At 46.8% G+C, this 14,730-nt stretch overlaps 1 long non-coding RNA gene across 1 annotated transcript; it reads right to left on the bottom strand.

Moving 5' to 3' along the window:
• Positions 1 to 2,344: 2,344 nt before the first annotated feature.
• LOC131496077 (uncharacterized) lies at positions 2,345 to 4,507 on the bottom strand. Its single transcript, XR_009254300.1, has 2 exons — positions 3,995 to 4,507; positions 2,345 to 2,510 (listed from the first exon to the last, which is right to left on the bottom strand). It is a non-coding gene; the product is annotated as an uncharacterized LOC131496077 (long non-coding RNA).
• Positions 4,508 to 14,730: the final 10,223 nt, after the last annotated feature.

Genomic DNA, 14,730 nt, shown 5'->3' on the forward strand with positions numbered 1-14,730 from the left:
TGTGACCGGTTCTGCTCCGTCTTACGTTTGGGGGTGTCTGGATAACTCTACCCAGTGAATGATAAGCCCGTCTTATCTCCTTAGGGGATTCTGCACCTTTGGGGGATATGTTATCCTGGAAATCATATTAAATGCCCGTCCGCACTAAGCTCATCTCGCTGGTCGCCGAGGGCTGGCCACGGCAGCTGAGGGAGGCGATGATGCCAGGGCCAGACCTTGGGAGCAAACGGCTTTCAGTGTGTAGTTTGCTTTCGGCCCTTGGAAATCATCCATCTGACGAGGAAATGAAATCAGCTAATCTTTTACTTTAGTCATTTGGAGGCAATGAGATATTTCCCTGCGTCAGATTGTGGGCTTGTGACCCCAAAGGACACTTGGCTTTCTCCGCTTCGTCTCAGCAGCCGGAAGCTCTGAGCAGCAGAGGAGAGCGAGAAGGAAGAGGGGCTCCTTGATGTGCACAGTCAAGGACGGATGGTCTGAGCCAACAGCGAGGTCAGGGATACAGGAAACCCCAAACGGCAGTTAATTTTAATTTTAATTCTAATTAGCTTTGGCATACTTTAGATGACTTCTTGCACAATAAATGTATTCTCCTAATTATTAGCTTAATTAACCTAATTATCAGTTGGGCCAATATTTAAGTTTGTTGGTATTCTCTCAGCCCCTCGCAGTGCAGAAGGGTCCGTCAGCAAGCAGAACCAGGAGACGGGGTGGGATAACACGGATAGGTGACTGGGAGCCAACAGGCACTCGCACTTGGGACATCGGGCACACTGTTTACCTGGTGGAAACTGGATAAACAGGGTTCTGGGTCAGTCAGTCATCCCTCCACAGTCTCGTGTTGACTCTATGCTAAGACGGGGGAAGTAGCCCCAAGTCACCCTGCCAAGTCACCTCTGCCCTGATACGCTCTGCCCTCTTACCCTTACTCTTAAACTTCCCTGGACTCTCTCCTCAAACTGCACGACTCAGCTCAATGATCCCTCCTCTCCCAGCCTTCTCAATGGGCTCCCTATTCATTGTTTACGTATCAATAGCACCCAGCAGGCTGACTTGTGGGGAAAGGCACTCAATAAATGATGAAGAAACGAATTAATTATCCTGTGCTTAGCACCTTTTACATTTTATTGTAATGGCCTGTTTTCTTTTTTTTTTTTTTTTATTTTTTTTTTTTTAAAAATTTTTTTTTTTTCAACATTTTTTATTTATTTTTTGGGACAGAGAGAGACAGAGCATGAACGGGGGAGGGGCAGAGAGAGAGGGAGACACAGAATCGGAAACAGGCTCCAGGCTCCGAGCCATCAGCCCAGAGCCTGACGCGGGGCTCGAACTCACGGACCGCGAGATCGTGACCTGGCTGAAGTCGGACGCTTAACCGACTGCGCCACCCAGGCGCCCCAATAATGGCCTGTTTTCTTATTTATCACTCCGGGTACTGTGAACCCCTTGAGGTCAGGAAACTTATTTAATTCATTTGTATGTCCACACTCCTCTAATGATTCACGGCACAGAAAAGGCACTTAACAAATGGGAGAAGAGCTCGCATATACCTCGCTTGGGAAGCTGACTTTTTTGGTTTAGAGCTTGTACTTAAACAAACTAGCTTTTGTATAAGTCTTTCTGACTTTTAAAATGCTTGTGCCTGTGGAGGTGCCTGCTGGTTCAGTCAGTAGAGCCTGTGACTCTTGACCTTGGGGTTGTGAGTTCGATCCCCACGTTGGGTATAGAGATTACTTAAAAATAAAAGCTTTAAAAATAATAATGATAAAATATTTTAAAAATGATTTTGTCTCTCTTACTGCTGCTCATCCATTGGTGGTTGGGAGCTGGGGGAAACTGTGAATTAGATAGTTGTATTATTCCCGTTGTACGGAAGAAAAGACTAAGTCCCACAAGGCAGTATAGCCTGCCCATGATCACACGAATGAAGCAAGAACTCAAGCTGAGTTCTCTGACTTAGAGTCTATAGTCCGTTGTTTTCTCATCAACAGCAAAAGTTTGTCCCCGTCTCTTACCCAGGAGTCCTCTCCCCCAGGAGCACTCCCCTCTCAGCTGGTGTGAACTGTGTCCATCCAGGGGTCAGCGCGTTGCAGTTTAAGGGTTAAGACGAGAACTCGTACAGAGCTCTTGGCCTTTTAAGATGACACTCCTGAAAATTATGTCCAGTAGAGAACGTGTCCGAAGCGTAGGAATTTCAGACAGCAGGCCAGGCAAGGAGAAGGTGGTGAATAACTACAGACTGTGACCTGGGTGACCCAGGTTAGTTATTTCCTACGTTTGTTACATAATATGACAATGTCAGTCATTTGTTGCTGAATAACAAATTACTTCCAAATTTAGCAGCTTACAACGACTGTAAACATTTATTACCACACACAGTTTCTGAATGTCAGGAACCTGGAAGTGGCTCTGCTGGGTCCTTCTGGCTCAGGATGTCTCAGGAGGCTGCTGTCATCTGAAGGCTCAACTGGAACAGGAGGATCCACTTCCAGATGGCACACTCACTGAATCTAGTTGTGGGTAGGAGGCCTCAGTTCCTCTCCATGGGCTACTTGCGTGTCTTCAGGACACAGTACCTGGGTTCTCATGGAGCCCAAGAGGGAACAAGGCAGAAGCCACAATGTCTTTGCTGACCCAGCCTTGGGAGTCATGCTCCCCCATTTCCACAGTATCTCATTGATTGCAAGGTCAGCTCTATATAATATAGGAGGATGTGTGGGCAAAGATCATTGGGTGCCATCTTGGAAGTGCTATGACCAGGATCTTTGTCCTGCCCCTAAACATGCTTCATGATGGCTCCACCATGAAAGAATAGTTTGACCTTTATGTATCTTAAACAAGCAGACCTTTAATAAATCAAAAAAGCCAAAAACACAAAGTTATGTCCTCTGCCCTGATGAAGACATGAATGGTCCACATCACACAGCTGGAAGAGCTCAGAAGAGACAAAGAGGACAGCAGAGCCAAATGGCTTCTACATTCACCGTGGCCTCAAATTAGACCTTTGACCTTCTCCCCTAAATAAAATTACGCATCCAGTCCTAAAGATAATGGGACTAAAGAAAGAAGACATCATCGTTCAACCTCAAATTTAAGTTTGGGACCATACAACGCTGTCCAGCATGATTCTGAACATCTAGATTCTGTGACTATTAAAATACATTAGACTGGGGGCGCCTGGGTGGCGCAGTCGGTTAAGCGTCCGACTTCAGCCAGGTCACGATCTCGCGGTCCGTGAGTTCGAGCCCCGCGTCAGGCTCTGGGCTGATGGCTTGGAGCCTGGAGCCTGTTTCCGATTCTGTGTCTCCCTCTCTCTCTGCCCCTCCCCCGTTCATGCTCTGTCTCTCTCTGTCCCAAAAATAAATAAAAAGCGTTGGAAAAAAAAAAAAAATTTAAAATAAAAAAAAAAAATACATTAGACTGCATTTTTTCTGTAAAGAGTTCTGATTTGTAAAAGGCAAGCATTTCCGATATTCCTCAATTTTTATAACTCATTTGTAATTGCTTATTTTATTTTAATATACGAGGAGCCACAAAAAGAGGGAAGTGGCCGAGATGTCTCTTCACATCTGAGAGGCTCTGCTTTTGAGCGCCCAGAGTCCATTCTTCTCAAATGACCCCTGAGGTCAAGCCACCCCTTAGGGCCCTAGAGCCACACTTGTCACTCATAACTGGCAGTGCCCCCGAACTAGGGTGACAGAAAGGGAGGTGTATGGCTCAGAGTCTGAGCACCACGCTGGCACGCTCTTGGTGGCAGAGTGAGCGAAGGCAGACCATGACACAGGTGAAAAACAGATACGATTCTTGCAGAACTTTTTCCCCCTTATCCATAAAGTCACTTTGAGACTGGCTGCTGGCTTGAAATCAAGCAAAGCCCAGAATATTCCGCTGGGAGTTCACCTCTCCTCTGTGGTCGGCTCAGTCTGAGCCTCAGGAGCAGGGACCTCACCCTAGAGCTGACCCGCTCTGAAAGGGCTAAATATAGATGCCCTACCTTAGAAACTGGGCCACGAAAGGGCTGGCCATTTGTTTGGTTTGTTTCTTATCCCCACTAGAGTCTCCGCCAAGAATAGCGATTGCAGCCACGGGCCAGGATGCAGGGCGCTGGGGAAGGCAGGTAACACTGCAACAATTTGGGGTGCCCGTGGGGGTGAGGCTACCATCGGTGCTGCTGGTGCTCTGTGAAGAACACACTCCAGATCCGTGCACTGCAGGGTGGGGGGTGTGGTTAGAGCAAGGAATAAGGGAGGAAACGGCTGCTCACCACCCACTCTCGAGTGACCTCCTGACGTTGGGCAAAGTCAATTACCTTGACTTGGTTTATTGAGGCCACTCCTCCTTCTCCTCTTATCCGATGAGTCCCCACTGACCAAATGTCCCTGCAGTGCTTTGCTTTCCTTATCCCCTGGCATTCAATAAAATCCCCTTCTTTGGTATGATATACCCGGAGGATAGAACCATCTCCTTCAGACCTCCCATCGCGCCTGATGTCAGAAGGAGCTGGAGAGTCCACCTCCCGCCTCTCCACCCCCCAAGACACGCGCGCGCGCGCGCGCGCGCGCGCACACACACACACACACACACACACACAAGCAGAACTTGCCATATCTCCCAATGGGGTGCAAAGTGCCAATTCAACTCTTCTTTTAAAGAACAACCAATGCCACTGCAGCTAAAACCTTTTGCCCTGTGGCAAGTTGCCTTGCCACCCCTAGGGGTGATGCCGGTCTGACCCCCCCTCCCCCCACCTCTTAACTGTGGGAGGCGCATCAGCATAAGAAGAGAGTACCGCCTGGCTTCCAGGGATGGAGACGTGGTGGAAAATAGATTGACATTGTGACGCCACCAAACACCAGCCCAAGGGGTGGGGCTCAGTGCACCTTTTTAATGTTACTATGTGATTGAAAAACAAATTGCTGTTGCAGGACCCGAAGAACATACACATCGTTGTCTACAACTGTGTGAAGAGCTGCCAGAAAGCAGAGGATTTGGGTCATTGGTTAATCCCAAAGGGGGACGGCTAGGACAGTAGGGAGGGTTAATAGGAGGCAGATTCCAGCCGGATGTAGCCTATCCTGCCTGAAGAGGGAGTGAGCTCCCCATCAGTGGGTGCGTTCAAGAAACAATCTGCCAAAAATGTCAGACAAATTTCAAAATGAAAAACAGATTTCAGGAGACTCAAATCCAATTGAGATTTTTTAATGGAGTTGAAGGCATGGGTGAGTGGAAGGATGGGGGGAGGCGTGAACAGTGGCATCTTTTGATAGAAATCTCGGAGTTTTCAGTCTCTGTCCTCTGCTTCTTCCTGAAAGGACTTCTGAAAGCATGGGGCTCCAGAGGGAATAAGACAGTGTGCCCACCACACCACAGGGCCCTCAAGGAAGGTGGGCGGAGGGAAGATGGGCCCCTTCAACCCAGAGCATCTGTCATTCTGTCAGGGGAAAAAAAAAACACCCAGGAGATAAAGGAAATATTCCAAATCATTCCCAGACTGAATATTTAACAAAATTGGGTTTTGATTTTTTTTAATAAGGCATCAGTGGCTTTTTTTAAGCAACAAAGAGATTGTGTTATGCAAATTTCCCCTCAGGGCTTTCATTAAGATGTTAACATCTTTCTTGTCACAATATCTACCTTATTACAATGAGTCATAGTACTTCTCTTTTCTCTTGCTGAGACAACTTAGTAAGATAAACTCTTTGGGCTGAGAGTGGGTCCAAACTTTTTTTTTTTTTTAATGTGACACTCCTTCTTGAGAGTTCTAAGGACAAAAAGGTTGAGAGGGAAGATTCAAAAAATAAAATGGCCGTCCAGTGTGGCAAGCCCAGTGAGTGGACCTAGCATTCGTGATGAAGGAGGTGGGCTTACTGCCTCCTAACGATTCTGATTCAGCTCTCCTCGGACCAAGTTCGTATCTCTAGTGCTGAGAACATGCCAGAAACATTCTGCTTCTACCAGGGGGACAACATCTAAGCCCTCTGAAGACAGCCTTCACCTCTCCATCCAGCCCTCAGCCCTCTTCTCTGGACCACGGATAAGTAAGTGGCTGTATGGTCACAAATGTCGTGTTTCCTCTGCAGGGACTCATTCCATGGTCCTAGAATGAAAAAGGAGGTCACAGGACAATAAACGCCATATGTAACTCCGCGGTTATGGCGACAGGAGGCCTTTTGTGTAAGGTCCAAGAGAGGGCAAGAGTATTTCCATGGAGACCTGTACATGAGGGCTTAGAACAGGGGCACAGTGACTCCCCAGCAGCTCAGGTTCCTGCCGCCCTACAAAGGTGGGTGCTTGAACTGGCAGGTCCGGTAGGGCAGCCTTTAAGGAGAAGAGATGTTCCTTTCGACCAGGGGTGGACAAATCTGTGAAGGGCCAAAGAGTAGACATTCTAGGCTTTGCAGTCCATATGGTCTCTGTCGTAACAACTCAAATGGGTACAACATGGGTGTGGCCGTGTTCCCAGGAAGCTTTCTGTATTAGAGATACTTAAAATTTGCATTTCACATAATTTTCACATGTCGCACACAAAAATACCCTTTGGCTTTATGTTCGATTCTTAGCTAGCAGACCGTATTAAAACAAGGGGCAGGCCTCAGTTTCCGGGCCCCTGCTTCATACAGGGCTCAATGACCAAGTCTTTCAGGTGCTTTTGCAGGAGGGCCAGAAGTGCTGGTGTGCACCACGGAGCTGCCCAGACACTGGGGTTGGCCAGCTCACCACTCCTGGGCGGTCTCCACCACAGCTCAGCCTTCTTTTGCCACCTGGCCTCAACCGGAATATTATTCCGAGGAAACCATGAATAAGTGTTCAAAAAAATGCTTCTCTTCTGCCTGTTGGAATGTGACGAAAGCATGCGGGAGGGGAGGTGGATAGGCAAAGACCCTTCAAGGAGACATTTGACTCAGAGAGAGAGCCTGATTATAAAACAATGCTTTGGGAATCATTCTAAGGAAGGTTGGTGCTAAATTGGGAAAGAGAAGGTATGAGAGAGAAGTGAGTTAGAAAGGCATGACGTGGGGGGAAATAAAGAGAAGAGAGGGAAACAAACCACAAGAGACTCTTAACACAGAGAACAAACTGAGGCTTGATGGAGGGAGATGGGTTGCGGGATGGGCTAGATGGGGGATGGTCAATAAGGAGGGCACTTGTTGTGATCAGCACTGGGGTTGTATGTAAGTGATGAACCACTGAATTCTACTCCTGAAACCAAAATTGCACTGTGTTAACTAACTAAAACGTAAATAAAAATAAATTTTAAAAAGAAAAAAGTTTGAAAACGAAAGAAGAATGAATAAGTAAATATCTTTTTAAAGGAAAGGCATGACTTGGAGCCCACCCTTTTTATTTTTTTTTAAAGAGAGAGAGAAAGTGCCTGGGGGAGCAGGGGAGAGGGCCAGAGGGAGGGAGAGAGAATCCCAAGCAGGCTCCACACTTAGTGCAGAGCTCGACACAGGGCTCCATGACCCCAGGATCATGACCTGAGCCAAAATCAAGAGCCAGATGCTCAACTGACTGAGCCACCAGGTGCCCTGGAGCCCACCCTTTCTAGAAGTGACCTCTGTGGAAAAGGTGGCCACGGGGAAATGAACCCCACATATAATTCCACAGCCGTGGGGCTGGGGTCTTATATAGCAATCTGGAAGGAGGGAGGGCAGAACAGTTCGTCCGTGTAGACCTTGACTGTAAGGGCTGCAGGAGGTTAGGAGAGCAGTTCCCTCTGATGACAATTCTTTAGGCCTTCAACTGAGACATTCCCTGCCCCCTCCCAGGTGAGGCTCCAGAGAGCCCTTTCCGGAGAAGCGCACTCAAAGTTCACCACAACAAGTCAGCTGGGCGCTGCTCTATGAAAAAAAGTTCAGAAAACATGTAGAATGTAGATCTCAAGAAATAACTGAGGTTGTATTAGGCAGTGTATTAGCTTGGACTCTGGAGTTCAAATCCCACCCTTGCAATTTACTAACTATGTGTCCCGGGGCAAGTTACTTAACTTGGCTTGCATCAGATTTCACCGGAGAGAATACCTCCTGCACATGCTGCTGAGAAGATTAAATGAGGCAACATTCATTAAGGACATAGCACAGAGCATGGCAAAAATAAAGGGTCAATGAGAGGTGGCCTTTTTTTTTTTTTTTTTTTTAGTGAGCTCCACATACACCCAAGATGGGGCTTGAACTCACGACCTCGAGATCAAAGGTTGCATGCTTTACCACCGGAGCCAGCCAGGAGCCCTGAAAACTGGCTTCTATTATCATCATAAACATCACCAGTTCTTAGAGTCTCCTGTAACTTTCCATAAATATATATAATTTGTAATTCATTGTGTTCAATGGATCCTACATTTTGTGCTTTTCTCTTAAAACTTTTGTATCTACTTTTTCCACATTTTTCAGTAACTTTCAATTTGTGATCAAAGGTTTTATAATATTCCTTTGCACTGATGAGGTTCCACTTACTTAACCTCTCCCCAGTTTGTGAATATTTTGGCCTTCACTGTTGTAAGCAATGTTCCCATAAACATCTGTATAAAAACAGATTTTAATCTAAAGACAGTAATTTCCTTGACTCTCCAAGAAGGAGAAACAAAATGCCTTAAAGTATATACTCATACTCATGTGTGGGTTACTTATTCATGGTCTGTCCTCCAGAATATTAACACAGACACTGGTGATAGGAGAAAACTCCTGTCTGCAGAGAGCTGCACCAGCACAGGGTTTTATTATTTTAGGTTGTTTTTTGCTAATAGATGTGAAGTGGGAGCACACAGTTGCTTTATCTTTCTTCTTCTTTTTTTTTCAGTTTAATGATTTATTTCCAGAGAGAGAAAGAGACAGAGCATGCGAGTGGGGGAGGGGCAGAGAGAGAGGGTGAGACAATTCCAAGCAGGCTCCGTGCTGTCAGGGCAGAGTCTGATGCAGGACTCGAACCCATGAATCATGAAATCATGACCTGAGCCGAGATCGAGTTGGATGCTTAACCGACTGAGCCACCCAGGTGCCCACTTCCTTTTTTTTTTTTTTTTATTTACAGGTCAGATGGATTATCTTCCTCACTCACTTTATTATTGTATTTGATATTTATTTACATTCTCCAGCCTCGGGTTCAATAGACAATGTGGTTTCATCCCTTGACCACTGTAGGCTTTTTATGCCTTCTGAATTCACTCTTCTTTGTCATATCTATGATATGCATTTCCCATTCATTTCTTTCATATCTGGCTTCCGTTGTTTCTCATGAAGTTTTAAATCTGCGTGGATCTTAACCTGTCATCCTTATTACTGAAAATGTTATAGTTCCAGCAGGGAAGAAATCAACTTCCCTGCATAGGTTAGTAAGGATGAGATTTTTTTTTTTTTTTAATATTGTCTCTTGAACCCTGCTAGATTTACTACGTTCTGTGGTATAAACCACGGGTCTCGATTTCCCTCCATGCAGCTTCTAGGAGATCACAACATACAATTATGTGCTTCCCCGCGGTTCCTTACACTTCATTTGTCTCATTTTTTTTTTTAATGTTTCTTCTTTAGAGTCTCCTTCTGGAATCTCTGTTATCTCTCAAAGACCTATACTCTGTGTTTTAAACCAGTGCTATAGCATTTTAATAATTGTCCTTATAAAGCAAAAAAGGCTTAGAAGAGTAAGTTTCTAGCAACCAGCCCCGTGCCTAGGGACAGTAGAGGCTCTTTAAATGTTCACAGGAGGAATAAACCAACAAACCTTTCCAAATTATTTTTATTTTTACATATCACGATTTGCAATCCTTTCTATTTAATTCTATGGAGCATTTCACTGTTCATTTAATGGGCTCAGGTTTGTGGGATAACCTGGAGGGTGGTGGATGACACAGCCTTGTCATGCAGGGGGCAGGTGTCTCTTCTTTCTTATTAGGATATAGGACTGTAGATATGTGACATCATAAGTAACAATCCTATATGCTTCCCCAGCTCCCCCCACTCCTATTGTTTGGGTCACAAGATCCCAGCTGCTTTTCATTTACATCCTATAGGCCTTCTTGATCTTTAAAGCTTTGCAGTGGTATTTTCTGATCCTTTCTCTCTGGTGATTAATTCTTAAAGGGACTCTATACAGAATAAATTCCACATTAAAAAGCTCTGGGAAACTTTCTGCTGTTACGTCTTTATTTACTATTTCCATCGTTGTTCAGCTTTCCTGCTATTTTCCAAACAGTGAGTCTTCGTGTTTTGTTATTTGTTTAGTCTTGCTGTGTTCTTAATTTTCCAGCTCATTTTTTACGTCGCATTCATTTATTGTTCCAGTCAATTCTAGTCTTTTTTTCATTTCTAACAATATTCAGTTTTTTACATGATATGTACTGCACAACTATAGTGTTGATGTTTGTGCTTATTTTTGTTACTATTATTATTATTATTAAGCCTTAAATTTTCTTTCATTTTTTCCTCTATTTTCTCTATTGCCTGAACCCAGACTTAAGTGTAAGTTTGTTTCATTTCTGTCATTATTTGTGTTTTTCTGGGCTTTTACAGCTTTCTTTGTTCTTTCCTGCTGCAAAATTGGTATTAATAAATTTGGGATGCTTGAGGAGGGAGGGAGGCCACAGGGTCCTTTGAACAATGTTGAAATGTGTGATTGCCTGGCTGAGGAGAGGTCCAAAAGGTCAAAGTCATAGGTGATCCAAGGGTGGGCGGCGGAAGGTTCATTGACCTGGAGATGCTTGAGAAAGAAGAAACCAGAGGAGGAGTCCAACAGTAAGTGGCTGGGGCAAAGGGGAGACCGGGAGCATCTCCAGGTTGGGCAAGGGGCAGGGGGCAGAGGGAAGAGAACATTCACACACCCTGTGTCTGTCTGTTGTTGAAGAAATCTCCGGCCTCTAGTAGGCCTGCAAGACCAACAGGGAGATAACTGCCTTCACAGAAACCCGCAAAAACTGGGGAAGTTTCTGGAGGACTGATGAGCCAAATTTATGGTGCTACGAAAACACGCAAGCTTAATGGGGAGAATTTAGCAAGAGGTCATGATGGCGCACGACTTTACGGCCAATTAAAAGTTAGCAATGGAGCCTAACTGCCGTTTGTATCTGAGCCAATAAATCAGATAAGGAGGTTGGCTGCAGCGTATTGGTAAATAGCACAGGGTTGCAGCACTGAGATCTCATGCAGGCTCACTCTTCACTCTCACAGACAAGGGAACGAGCAAGTGGTTCACAGGAATAAACAAGATCCCAGTGGACCGATACATGCATCACGGAACAGGCGACGGGAGACACTAGGCGTGGGATCTAGAAATCCAGGGTGTGGAGGGTGAGATATTATCAGTGTGTTTCCTGCACTGCCACAGTTAGGCTCCATCCTACCACCTGTACCTCCAAAATTTCTCCCCCCTCCATACCGACCGCCTCAGCCTCTGTTTGGACCCCACTCATTTCTCAGCCAGAACTATAGTAAGTTTTCTAATAAGGTCCTTGGTGTCCTTCAGCGTCCTATCCCCAATCCACCTTCCACACGGCCTCCAGAGTGATCTTCCTAAAATACAAATTGGATCACGTCCCCCCTGCGTCAGATTGTTCGGGGGATCCAAGCACCTTCGTGTTAAAGGTCAGCTTCCTTCGTAGGGCCCACCGGCCTCCCTGGCCAGCCCCTGGAGGCTGCTTGAGGGCAGGGACTGTGCCCAGTTCAGTCCAGCACCTCCAGGACCTAGCACCATGCCTGGCACATAAAACAGCTCCCTGGATATTAGTTGAGTGGATGAATCAGCACGCTTCCTGCTGGCCCTGGTATCACCCCCCGTGTCGGCCCCAGTGGACAATTTCTCCGAAGCACAGTGCCTAGCATACATCTGCACTCTGAAGCATTCTTCCTAACTTCCCCTAGCCCCCCACCTGTGCCTGACATAGCCCTTGTCCCCTACCCTGCCTTGTCTGGTGGTTGCAGAACACAGAATCTGTATACTATTCAGAGCCCAGCAGAGCTTTGGAAAGCACCCCCCCTCCTTTGATGGCACCTGCAAAAAAGCCTCAGGAGGCCCCACAGGGACAAAGGTCATGGCCGTGATAGGAAGCAATTAATGGCCTCTCGCCCCCACCACCCACGGCTCCAGGGGGCCCCAGGCCTCTGAGAAGCAGCCAGGGTCAGGGTTTTTCTTAGCAGGGAGGGAAACAGCACACCCAGGCCACACTCTCCTCCTCCCACGTCCACCAAAAAGGAAAACATGAAACGCAAAAGGCTGAAGGGGAAGAAGGGGGCACAGTGCAGACCGAGGTCAGCGTGGAGGGGCTGCTTCTGCTCTTAATGAGAGAGGAAAGCCCACCAGGTAGGTGGCGGCCAGAGGAAGGCAGCAAGCAGCTGGTAATTTATAGGGAGGCAGGAAAACTGCTGAATTTGACACTCGTAAAGGGAAGATGTCAGTTCAACATCTGTTCCCGACACCTCAGCAACTAATTATTTCTCTGTGCACTGCGGTCGGTGGGGTGGGAGAGCCCGGGGCAGGCCGAGCCCTGTCAATAATCCTGAGCTTGACGGGCGAGATAAATCAGTAAACAAATAAATACAACCCAAAGCAACTCCAAAACAATAATACACAAGCAACCTTCCTTACCCCACGGGAACTTTTGACTTTTGGGCCAGGCAGGGCAGGGGAAAGACGGGGATCCCCTCCCCCCCAACCCGTTGGTCTCTCTCCTTCGGTGGTCTCAAGGAGCACAAGCCCCCATTCCTGGGCCTCTTATTCCAGAGCTGTTGAAAATTTCACATTCTGTCAGCCCACATCTCTCTTGTCATCACGATCTGTGAGGACCAGAAGAACCAAGGACATTTTTTTAACAGAGGCTTTTTTGACTCGCTGTCTCCTATTGGACTGGATTGCCAAAACGTTGCTAAGTTTCTTTGGGAATCTCTTTCTGCACCCTTTTTCCTGCTCCGTGGCCCAATCCTTATCCTTTCCCTCCCCTGGGTCTCCAGGGAGGGAAAACATCTGGCCAGCATCTTCACACACCGTTATCAGTTTAGCCTGTGAGAGCTGGTTTGCATATCTCTTTTTTCAGATGCACAAGGGTTGTTTCTGTAACTGTGGAGCCTAGTGCATACATGGAGTGGAGCAGAAGTTTGAGCAAGGGAGGGAAAGAAGGAGGAATGATTTGACAGAAATAAATGAACGTTGGTAACATTATTTCCTGCCCCCCAGGACTCCATGAAAAAGATCATGCTTAATTCAAAAATGCTAATTGGGATAGCGAAATGCAGACCACATCTGCATCCTTGAAACATTCCAACCGAGAGAAAGAAGCCACAACCCTAGAAAGATGGAGAGGAGACGCAGTGACCCCCAGCCTGAGAAGGAACAGGTGGCCACCACCCTAGTTATGCTGGTCACTGTGGAGTACTCTGGTTGGTGGCAGGGGGCGGCTTGCTGGGGAGGGGTGGGGACAGAGCAGTAAAAGTAAACAGGTACAAAGAGCTATGGCTCTAGGCTCCAGAGTCAGCCATTGCCGTGTGCCTGGCCAAGTGCCAGCAACTCTCGGAGACTCAGTTTCTTTGACTGTAGAATGGGGATAGGAACGACTCCCTCAGAAGGTGAATGTCAGCAGGAAAATGGAGCTTCCCCGACTCTGCATTCAGAAGCTTTTCCAAGACACACATCTGATTAGGCTGCTTCTGCTGAAAACCCTTCCATGACCCCCACAGCACTGAGAAAAAAGGCCAGGGTCCTCCGAGTGGCTCACAAAGCCCCCCCCCATGACCTGTACTGCCCATGTGTCCGGCCTCACCTCACTCCTCGCTTTTCCCCCAGGGCACACCCATCTCCTTTCAGTGTCTCAAACTTGGCTTGCTTCTCCACAGGGCCTGCTCATTTATGTGCTGGAATATTCCACCCTTCCATTTTCACCTAGTTACTTCTACTCAGCCTTCAGATCTTCATGCAAATGTTACTTCCTTAGGAAAGTCTGCCCTGACCTCCCTGACCAGGTTCAATCCTCTTATGATAGAGGAAACTCCAAAACACTCACTATCTCACCTCCTCCACCACCAACAACCTGGTCCAAGTGCCCAGGATCTCCCCCACCGGGCTCCTGCAACAGCCTCCTGCTGACCTCATTCCCATCACTGTTGCCTCAGGACTTTGCACGTGCTGTTCTCTCGGCCTGGAATGATCTTCCCCCAAATCTCTGTGGGATCCTCCTTCAGTTCTCCTAGTTCCTGCTCAAGACTCATCCCTTCCAAGAGTCCCTCCTGGGCCACCCTACCTAAAGTGACCACCCAGTCTCATTCTGACCAGTTTCCCTACCTTATTTTTATCATAACATATAAATACCTGAACTTGTATGTTTATTTTGAAATTATATGTTTATTTGTGATTTGTCTCCTGTGTTAGGACATAGCTTCACGAGGGCAGGATTTCATTCTGCTCACTGCTATATCCTCAGCTCCTAGAACGATGCCTGACACACAGAATGGATCTTCAGAATCTTCAGATGGAACTCAGGATGCCTAGCTGGCTGAGTCGGGAGAGCATGTGACTCTTGATCTCAGGGTGGTGAGTTTGAGCCCCACGTTGGGTGTAGAGTTTACTGAAAAATGAAATCTTAAGGGAAGCCTGGGTCGTTCAGTCAACTTTTTTTTTTTAATGTTTATTTATTTTTGAGATGGGGGAACAGAGGATCCAAAGTAGGCACCAGGCTGACAGCAGGGAGCCTGATGTGAGGCTTGAACTCATGAACTGCAAGATCATAGCCTGAGCTGAAGTCAGACACTTAACCAA

This window comes from Neofelis nebulosa, chromosome 15 (assembly GCF_028018385.1).
Source record: "Neofelis nebulosa isolate mNeoNeb1 chromosome 15, mNeoNeb1.pri, whole genome shotgun sequence".
Taxonomy (NCBI): domain Eukaryota; kingdom Metazoa; phylum Chordata; class Mammalia; order Carnivora; family Felidae; genus Neofelis; species Neofelis nebulosa.